Genomic DNA, 11,757 nt, shown 5'->3' on the forward strand with positions numbered 1-11,757 from the left:
AGGTATTAAGTACAAAAGCAGGGGAGTTATGCTGAACATTTATAAAGCTTATTAGTCCACAACTAGAGTATTGCATCCAGTTCTGGCCACCATGAGACATGAAAGCCTCAACATCAATCATAACAAGTGGCATACCCTAGCTGACGATCAATGCAAATGGTGACACCAACTGTGGGCAGGAATTCGCCATGACAACATGTGGTTCAGAAGCTCCAAAGGAGATGCCAGTCCTGCAAACAAGGCATCAGCAGAAATCTTCCCACACCACCAGCGAGGGACAACGTCATGTGTGACTCTTGTGGCAGATTTTGCCTTTGCCTTGTTCAGCAATCAAAAGAAGTGCAACTGATGACCTCACCTGATGACCTCACCTGATGACCTCACCCAAGTTTTGAGGCTGCATTCCCATCATCTCTCGCAGATGGAATGGTGCCAATCAGCCAATCAGCTCACCACACTTCAGGAAGGATGTGAGGGTCTTTGAGAGGGTGCAGAGGAGATTTACCAGAATGGTTCCAGAGATGAGGGAATTCACCTACAAGGTTAGGTTGGAGAAGCTGGGGTTGTTTTCCTTGGAGCAAAGGAGATTGAGGGGAGCTTTGATCGAGGTGTACAAGATTCTGACAGTTTTAGATAAGGTAGACAAAGAAAAACAGTTCCCATTAGCTGATGGTACAAGGACTAGAGGACACAGGTTTAAGGTTTTGGGCAAGAAATGCAGAGGGGATGTGAGGAAGAACTTCTTTTATGTAGCGGGTGAATGTTGTGAAAGCAGAGACGATGAATGATTTCAAAAGGAAATTGGATGGGCATTTGAGGGAAATAAAATTGCAGGACAGAGTAGGGGAATAGGACTGATTGGATTGCTCAACAGAGAACCAGCATGGACTCAATGGATCAAATAGCCTCCTTCTGTGCTGTAATGACTCTATGACTAGGTCACCGATACACCAGGCCCCCGATATACCAGGCCCCCGATACACCAGATCCCCGATACACCAGGTCCCAGATACACCAGGTCCCCGATACACCAGATCCCCGATACACCAGATCCCCGATACACCAGGTCCCCGATACACCAGATCCCCGATACACCAGGTCCCCGATACACCAGGTCCCAGATACACCAGGTTCCCGATGCACCAGGTCCCCGATACACCAGGTTCCCGATACGCCGGGTTCTGGATACACCAGAACTGTGCTCAGTGATGTGGGGGAATGGTTCAAATTGAGGTGGGAGCAATGTGCAATAACAGGTCGTTCTCCCAGTTAAAACTTTCAGTAGCCATTCCTGGATTTGTCGGGTTCCAGACACTTCAGTTCACCCATGTTGCAGGAAATACCAGGTGTAAGATAGGAGAATGATACTGAGGTGCACTGCAACCCTGATACCAGCCCAGGAATGATGAGCACCTTCCCTTCTGTGTTGGTGGGAACAATATTGTGCACGGTTCTGCTCACCATATTATAAAAAGGATATAGAGACACCTGAGAGGGTGCAGACATTTTTGTTTGAGGATGATAGCATACAAGGTTATGGGCCAAGTGCTGGAAAATGGGACTAGAATAGTTAGGTGCTTGATGGCCAGCACAGACATGATGGGCTGTAGGGTCTGTTTCTGTGCTGTATAACTCTATAACAGAACTGCAAGGTTATACCTATCAGGCTGAGTCTCTTTTCTCTTGAAAAGAGGACACTGAGGGGTGACCAAATATGGGGTCTTTAAAATTATGGAAGGTTTTAATTGGGTAGACGCATAGGAACAGAATTAGTCCATTTAGCCCCTCAAGTCTGTTCTGCTATTCAAGGAGATGATGGCTGTGAGCTAACTCCATATACCTACCTTTGTCCCATATCATTTAATACTCTGGTTAACAAACATTTATCAATCTCACTTTTGAAATTGACAATTGATGGAGCAACAACTGCTGTTTGCAGAAGTGTGTTCCAAACATCTACCACCGTTTGTGTGAAGAAGTGTTTCTTAATTTCACTCCTGAAAGGTTTAGTTCTACTTTTAGAGGCCCCTAGTCCCAGAATCCCCAACCAGTGGGAATAGTTTCTCTCTCTGGACGCTAAATATATTGAAAACATTGACCAACTCACCCTTTAACTTTTGAAATTCCAATGAAAACAACTCTGGTTTGTGTATTCTCTCTTTGAAACTTAATGCTTGGAATCCAGATATCATCCAAGGCCAATATATCCTCCTGATGGCATGGTGCCCAGAACTGCTCCCAGTAACTCCAGGTCTGGTTTAACCAGGGCTTTGTATAGTTGAAGCATGACTTCCACCCCCTTGTATTCTAGTCCTCTGGATATAAAGGCCAGCATTCCATTAGCCTTTTTGATTATTTTCCGAACCTGTTCATGACATTTTACTGATCTGTGTACCCAGAACCCACCCACCCCAAAATCATCTTGGACCTCCACTGCTTCTGACTGTCCTATCCTTTTCTATCCAGAGGTAATGTTTCCACTTGTGGGTAAGAGCAAAACTAGAAGCCACCAATATGAGATCGTCACCAAGCAATCAAACAGGGAATACAGGAGAAACTTCTTTACCCAAAGTGGTTGGAATGTGGAACCCCCAACACAGGGAGTGGTTGAGGTGAATAGCATAGGTGTATTTAAGGGGAAACCAGAGAAACATATGAGGGAGAAGGAAATAGATGGTTATGTTGACCGAGTTAGATGAGGAAGGATGGGAGAAGGCTGAAGTGGAAGGCCAGCATGAACTGGTTGGGCCAAATGGCCTGTTTCTGTGCTTTATGTAATTCTGTGTATTCCATACCTTCTCACGTTGACTTTGATGAACAGGGCCTGGTGCTTGGAGGTGATGTGCAATTTTGTTAAACCAATCTGAATGGGTTTGTGTGAATTCTATATTTTCACATTTACAAACCACAGGACTTAAACTGCACAGACTATGTGGTCCCCACCCTTCCTCAAATAGGGAGCTGATTTTCCACTACACTGTTACTACCAGTCAGTAACTTTACTGGACCCATGGCTTGACTGATCCCTTTTAACTCAGCTATGAGTTTCCAGAGTTGCTTTGTAAGATTTGTGGCCCCGCATCCCCCCACACAACAGGTGTACACTTATTAACTGTCGTGTCCCCCAGGGTCACCCTCACCGCTTTGATGCATTACAGGTGCAATAATTGCTAATTTTGGTTGTCCCAGTGTGTCCCATGTTCCCACGCAGTGTCCCCCACGTGTTGCCAGTGACTCTCAGTGTTACCTGTTCCCGACTTTCAGATCAGATGTTAAACGGAGGCCCCATTTGTCCTCTCAGCTGCTTTTAAAACAACCCAGCCCACTTTTCAAAGAGAAGGGGTGTTTTCCCCGGCATCCTGTCGATTATTTTGCCTTGATCAACATCACCAAGAAAAACAGATTATCTGGTCATTATCACATTTCTGTTTGTGGGAGCTTGCTGTGTGTGAATTGACTGCTGTGTTTCCCACATTACTGCAGTGACTACTTGATGAAGGTCTTTAAGTTTCTGATAGGGCAAATGCAGAGAAAATGTTTCCGTTTCTCACCGACGCCCCATGTGGTGAGACAAAAATTAAAGGCCATAAATACAAGATAGTCAGTAATAAATCCAATTGAGAATTCAGGAAAAACTCCTTTACCCAGAGTGTGGTGAGAATGTGGAACTTGCTACCACAGGGAGTGGTTGAGGTCAATAGTATAGATGGGGAAACTAGATAAACACATGAGGGAGAAAGAAATACATCGATATGGTTAGATGAAGAAGGGTGGGAGGAGGCTTTTGTGGAGCAAAAACACCAGCGTGGACCAGATAGGCCGAATGGCCTGTTAATGTGCTGTAAATCCTATGAAATGTTATATACTTGTGTGTGAAATGTTTTAGCATGTTCTCAGGTTGTGATAGGTGCTCTCAATGGTCAGTTTTGTGTCAAATGGAATAAAGGAGACTTTGTGACAGGTCAAAGTGTCTGGAAGCCAAAAGCAGCCACTGAAACTCCAGAAAGTATGTTCAGACTGGAGTCTCCCAGCACTCGGCAGAGCTTTCACCCAGTAAATGGGTGAGATTGAAAGATGTGCAGCTCCAGCACTGAGTTCATGCTCATACACAGGGATTGGTGCAAAACTCAGCAATGGAAACTCACAAACTTACTTTCATGAGTCCCATGTGAGACTGAAGTTTGTGTAATTCGTCAATCAGTCAAAGATTAGCTGGAAAAGGTCGACTGGCATCTGGGACCCCTTTGGTTTCACCACATTGTAGTGGGGTGTTATTGTGTTGCATTTGTGCTCCGCCCCTGGCAGGGATGGGAGATCCTGACGCCATGGTCTACAGCCACAGTTCTATCCCCAACGCCCCTCCGGGGCCTCATTAAATGGATGTTTGTGAACCTGTCTTGGCCTTGCTCTGTGTCATAGTCATTCATATTTCCATTTGACTGTCTGACATTCATAATAACGAATTTTAACCCTTTCAGCATTTTAGTTGTTACAGTTTCACAGTATAGAATTTTTACATGTATTGCCTTTCAAAATTATGCAACAAGTTAGTATAAGACACTTATAAATAGACCGCTCCAGCGTGTACATCCAGATGTATCAAACCCTATATGTAATCTAATATTCTAATAATAATCTAACAACCTAACCTAATAATAATCAACACTGTCCCAGTTCTGTATATGATCCAAAATAGCACCGAGTTATCACAGCCCTGTGTATAACCTAATGTTAAACAACACTGCACCTGCCCTGTATCTGACATAATGTTACACAAAATTGTCCCACTCCTACATGTAAGATGGTGGCTTCAGAAAAATATTGTGGGGCCCCAGCCCCTATCCTTTCACCACATGGACGTGCTGCATTGCAGTGAATCTATACCCAGGATGTAGCTGTTCCTTTGTTACTAGGGAAGGAAAATTGCAATAGTTTTTGATCGGTTGAGTGTTGTGCGCAATGCCACATTCTGCAGAAAAAACACGGGAAGTGATACTGCACAACACGAGTTTTCTGAGTCATCGAAGCAAAAATACGACATGTGGTTATTCAGTTTCGAAAGGCAGAGCTGGGGAGACACAAATGGAATTGAATCTCCAGAATGGGAAAAGCCTGTGCTCAGAGCAGAAAAACAATCGTCAGTGATTAACGGACATGAGCACATCCTGCAGTTACAGGCTGCCCAGTAAACAGCCAGTCTCCATAACACATCCAATTCAAATCAGAGCTCCCACTGTTTAATCCAACAACCATGCCCCTCAGCAGCCTGCACCCATCCAGCCCTGCGAGTGTGACAATGAGCGTGTGGTAGTGGTGGGGGGGGGGGGGGGGTGAGCTTTTTATTCATTCCAGGATGTGGGAGTTCCTAACCAGGCCAGCATTTGTTCCCCATCCCTAATTTCCCTTGAGCAGGTGATGGTGAGCTTTCCTGGTCATCTCAAATGGTCTGGGTCTGGAGACATACAGACCAGACTGGGTAAGGATGGTAGATTTCCTTCCCTAGAGAATACTGGGGAACCAGATGGGTTTTTATGACAATCTTGTAGTTACATTACTGATCCTCGCTTTTTATTCCAGACTTATTTCATTAACTGAATTTAAATTCTCCAGCAGCCATGTTGAGATTTGAACCCATGGGCTGAATTTTCTTACCACAACAGGGGGTCCCACCGTGGGCTGGAAAGCCAGGGAACACCCTGCTTCAGCTTTTTGGAGCATCCCCAGCCACAATTAATTGCCTGGCTCTGGGGCTCCCATTCCTTTTGAAGCCTGGAGCCCACCTCGAAGAGTTGCTGACCAATCGGAGGGCTGGCAGCTCTTCAAGTCTCAGCAGTGTCACTGGGAGCGGTGGCCACTGCTGGGACTGCACCCGGCCCGAAGCAGCATCACAAACATCGCCCTCAGACCAAGGTAAGTGGGATCAGGCAAGTTGGGTGGGGGTGGTGTAGTTGGTGAGGGCAGGGGAGGTTGCTGCGAGGGTGGTCATTCCCTCCAGGGGGGGTCCTCCGTGAGGCACAGAGCGCCTGATCAGAAGGGGCCCCCTACCCAGATGCCCCATTAAATTTGACCACATCTCAAGATCATCAGTTCAGGCCTCTGGGCTAGTAACATAACCACAATCCTGTGCAAGAGGTGTGAGTATGATATTGAGTGTGTGTGAGAGTGAACTTGTGATAATAGTGTGACCAAGTGTGAGGATAACAAGAAATGGAATCCAAGTGACATCAAGTGATTGAGTGTTGAGTTATGATGCAGTCGGATTGCCAGTACTGATCCACTTGGCTCGGACTTTCAGGTTGCACGGAGAAAGAGTTTTGCTCTCCTGGATGTATGAGCCGGTCCCTTGACTTCCACCAGTCCCCACCCAGTCGCCTGACTATGGAACGGGTTCCCAGCTGGTTACAGGGACTGACTGGCACAACAGTGAGGCAAACGTTGGCACTCCACATATTCAGAATGTTAATTTTATAAAGACGCCATTTCATGTTGAAGCAGCAGCTCAGAGAGAGTAGAACATCTGGATTCAGACAGATCAGAGGAGGAGGTCGACCATCTGGATTCAGAAAGAACTTGAGAGAGAGACTGAGAGAGAGAAAGGTAGGGAGGTGAGAAAGTGAGACAGAGTATATGGATTCAGACTAATGGGTAGGAGAGAAGTAGACATCTGGATTCAGGCAGATAGGAGGAGAAGGCAAAACATCAAGATTGAGATTGGTGTGGGGGGAATGGCAGAACATCTGGATTCACACTGATATGGGGAGAGACACTGAGCATCATGATTCAGTCTGGCGTGGGAAAAGAGAGACTGAACATCTGGATTCAGTCTAGTGTGGGGAGAGACTGAACATCTGGATTCAGATGGGTATGGGGAGAGAGAGACTGAACATCTGGATTCAGATGAGTATGGGGAGAGAGAGAGACTGAACATCTGGATGCAGATGGGTATGGGGAGAGAGTGAACATCTGGATTCAGATGGGTATGGGGAGAGAGAGACTGAACATCTGGATTCAGATGGTATGGGGAGAGAGAGACTGAACATCTGGATTCAGTCTGGTGTGGGGAGAGACTGAATATATGGATTCAGATGGGTATGGGGAGAGAGAGTGAACATCTGGATTCCGTCTGGTGTGGGGAGAGACTGAACATCTGGATTCTGATTGTTATGGGAGAAAGTGAACATCTGGATTCAGATGGGTATGGGAGAGAGAGACTGAACATCTGGATTCAGATGGGTATGGGGAGAGGGAGACTGAACATCTGGATTCAGTCTGGTGTGGGGAGAGAATGAACATCTGGATTCAGATGGGTATGGGGAAAGAGAGTGAACATCTGGATTCCGTCTGGTGTGGGGAGAGACTGAACATCTGGATTCAGATGGGTACGGGGAGAGAGAGACTGAACTTCTGGATTCAATCTGGTGTGGAGAGAGACTGAACATCTGGATTCAGATGGGTATGAGGAGACAGAGTGAACATCTGGATTCAGTTGGTGTGGAGATAGAGAGACTGAACATCTTGATTCAGACGGGTATGGGAAGAGAGACTGAACATCTGGATTCAGTCTGGTGTGGGGAGAGACTGAACATCTGGATTCAGACGGGTATGGGGGGAGTGAACATTTGGATTCAGTCTGGTGTGGGGAGAGACTGAACATCTGGATTCAGATGGGTATGGGGAGAGAGAGACTGAACATCTGGATTCAGTCTGGTGTGGGGAGAAACTGAACATCTGGATTCAGATTGTTATGGGCGAGAGACTGAACATCTGGATTCAGTCTAGTGTGGAGAGAGACTGAACATCTTGATTCAGATGGGTATGGGGAGAGAGACTGAACATCTGGATTCAGTTGGTGTGGAGAGAGACTGAACATCTGGATTCAGACAGGTATGGGAAGAGAGAGTGAACATCTGCATTCAGTCTGATGTGGGGAGAGGCTCAACATCTGGATTCAGATGGATATGGGGAGAGTGAGACTGAACATCTGGATTCAGTCTGGTGTGGAGAGAGACTGAACATCTGGAATCAGATGGGTATGGGAGAGAGTGAACATCTGGATTCAGTTGGTGTGTGGGGAGACTGAACATCTTGATTCAGACGGGTATGGAAAGAGAGTAAACATCTGGATTCAGTCTGATGTGGGGAGAGACTGAACATCTGGATTCAGATTTTTATGGGGAGAGAGAGTGAACATCTGGATTCAGTCTGGTGTGGGGATAGATTGAACATCTGGATTCAAATAGGTATGGGGAGAGACTGAACATCTGGATTCAGTCTGGTGGGGGGAGAGACTGAACATCTGGATTCAGATGGGTATGGGGAGAGAGACTGAACATCTGGATTCAGATGGGTATGGGGAGAGAGAGACTGAACATCTGGATTCAGTCTGTTGTGGGGGGAGACTGAACATCTGGATTCAGATTGGTATGGGGAGAGAGAGACTGAACATTTGGATTCAGATTGTTATGGCGAGAGAGAGAGAGTGAACATCTGGATTCAGTATGATGTGGGGGGAGACTGAACATCTGGATTCAGATTGTTGTGGGGAGAGAGAGTGAACATCTGGATTCAGTCTGGTGTGTGGAGAGACTGAACATCTGGATTCAGTCTGGTGTGGGGTGATACTAAACATCTGAATTCAGATGGGTATGGGGAGAGAGAGACTGAACATCTGGATTCAGTTGGGTATGGGGAGAGAGAGACTGAACATCTTGATTCAGTCTGGTGTGGAGAGAGACTGAACATCTGGATTCAGATTGTTATGGGGAGAGAGACTGAACATCTGGGTTCAGATGGGTATGGGGAGAGAGCGTGAACATCTGGATTCAGTTTGTGTGGAGAGAGAGAGACTGAACATCTGGATTCAGGCGGGTATGGGAAGAGAGAGAGTGAACATCTGCATTCAGTCTGATGTGGGGAGTGACTCAACATCTGGATTCAGATTGTTATGGGGAGAGAGTGAACATTTGGATTCAGTCTGGTGTGGGGAGAGACTGAACATCTGGATTCAGATGGATATGGGGAGAGTGAGAACTGAACATCTGGATTCAGTCTGGTGTGGAGAGAGACTGAACATCTGGAATCAGATGGGTATGGGGAGAGACTGAACATCTGGATTCAGTTGGTGTGGGGGGAGACTGAACATCTTGATTCAGATGGGTATGGGAAGAGAGTGAACATCTGGATTCAGTCTGATGTGGGGAGAGACTGAACATCTGGATTCAGATTTTTATGGGGAGAGAGTGAACATCTGGATTCAGTCTGGTGTGGGGATAGACTGAACATCTGGATTCAGATAGGTATGGGGAGAGAGACTGAACATCTGGATTCAGTCTGGTGTGGGGAGAGACTGAACATCTGGATTCAGATGGGTTATGGGGAGAGAGACTGAACATCTGGATTCAGATGGGTATGGGGAGAGAGAGAGACTGAACATCTGGATTCAGTCTGGTGTGGGGAGAGACTGAACATCTGGATTCAGATGGGTATGGGGAGAGAGAGAGACTGAACATTTGGATTCAGATTGTTATGGCGAGAGAGCGAGAGAGTGAACATCTGGATTCAGTATGAAGTGGGGAGAGACTGAACATCTGGATTCAGATTGTTGTGGGGAGAGAGAGAGTGAACATCTGGATTCAGTCTGGTGTGGAGAGAGACTGAACATCTGGATTCAGATGGGTATGGGGAGAGACTGAACATCTGGATTCAGTCTGGTGTGGGGTGATACTAAACATCTGGATTCAGATGGGTATGGGGAGAGAGAGACTGAACATCTGGATTCAGTTGGGTATGGGGAAGAGGGACTGAACATCTTGATTCAGTCTGGTGTGGAGAGAGACTGAACATCTGGATTCAGATTGTTATGGGGTGAGAGAGTGAACATCTGGATTCAGTCTGGTGTGGGGAGAGACTAAACATCTGGGTTCAGATGGGTATGGGGAGAGAGAGACTGAACATCTGGATTCAGATGGGTATGGGAAGAGAGAGACTGAACATCTGGATTCAGTCTGGTGTGGGGAGACTGAACATCTGGATTCAGTCTGGTGTGGGGAGACTGAACATCTGGATTCAGTCTGGTGTGGGGAGACTGAACATCTGGATTCAGATGGGTACGGGGAGAGAGAGACTGAACATCTGGATTCAGATGGTATGGGGAGAGAGAGTGAACATCTGGATTCAGTTGGTGAGGGGAGAGAGAGACTGAACATCTGGATTCAGTCTGGTGTGAGGAGAGACTGAACATCTGGATTCAGACGGGTATGGGGAGAGAGAGAGAGTGAACATTTGGATTCAGTCTGGTGTGGGGTGAGACTAAACATCTGGATTCAGATGGGTATGGGTAGAGAGACTGAACATCTGGATTCAGATGGTTATGGGGAGAGAGAGACTGAACATCTGGATTCAGTCTGGTGTGGGGAGAGACTGAACATCTAGATTCAGATGGGTACGGGGAGAGAGAGACTGAACATTTGGATTCAGTCTGGTGTGGAGAGAGACTGAACATCTGGTTTCAGATGGGTATGGGGAGAGAGAGTGGACATCTGGATTCAGTTGGTGTGGGGAGAGACTGAACATCTGGATTCAGATTGTTATGGGGTGAGAGAGAGTGAACATCTGGATTCAGTCTGGTGTGGAGAGAGAGACTGAACATCTTGATTCAGACGGGTATGGGAAGAGAGAGAGTGAACATCTGCATTCAGTCTGATGTGGGGAGAGACTCAACATCTGGATTCAGATTGTTATGGGGAGAGAGAGAGTGAACATTTGGATTCAGTCTGGTGTGGGGAGAGACTGAACATCTGGATTCAGATGGGTATGTGGAGACAGATACTGAACATCTGGATTCAGTCTGGTGTGGGGAGACTAAACCTCTGGATTCAGATGGGCATGGGGAGAGAGAGACTGAACATCTGGATTCAGATGGGTATGGGGAGAGAGAGACTGAACATCTGGATTCAGTCTTGTGTGGAGAGAGACTGAACATCTGGATTCAGATTGTTATGGGGAGAGAGACTGAACATCTGGGTTCAGATGGGTATGGGGAGAGAGCGTGAACATCTGGATTCAGTTTGTGTGGAGAGAGAGAGACTGAACATCTGGATTCAGGCGGGTATGGGAAGAGAGAGAGAGTGAACATCTGCATTCAGTCTGATGTGGGGAGTGTCTCAACATCTGGATTCAGATTGTTATGGGGAGAGAGTGAACATTTGGATTCAGTCTGGTGTGGGGAGAGACTGAACATCTGGATTCAGATGGATATGGGGAGAGTGAGAACTGAACATCTGGATTCAGTCTGGTGTGGAGAGAGACTGAACATCTGGAATCAGATGGGTATGGGGAGAGACTGAACATCTGGATTCAGTTGGTGTGGGGGGAGACTGAACATCTTGATTCAGATGGGTATGGGAAGAGAGTGAACATCTGGATTCAGTCTGATGTGGGGAGAGACTGAACATCTGGATTCAGATTTTTATGGGGAGAGAGTGAACATCTGGATTCAGTCTTGGTGTGGGGATAGACTGAACATCTGGATTCAGATAGGTATGGGGAGAGAGACTGAACATCTGGATTCAGTCTGGTGTGGGGAGAGACTGAACATCTGGATTCAGATGGGTATGGGGAGAGAGACTGGAACATCTGGATTCAGATGGGTATGGGGAGAGAGAGAGACTGAACATCTGGATTCAGTCTGGTGTGGGGGAGAGACTGAACATCTGGATTCAGATGGGTATGGGGAGAGAGAGAGACTGAACATTTGGA

The sequence above is a fragment of the Heterodontus francisci genome, chromosome 41 (genome assembly GCF_036365525.1).
Source record: "Heterodontus francisci isolate sHetFra1 chromosome 41, sHetFra1.hap1, whole genome shotgun sequence".
NCBI lineage: Eukaryota > Metazoa > Chordata > Chondrichthyes > Heterodontiformes > Heterodontidae > Heterodontus > Heterodontus francisci.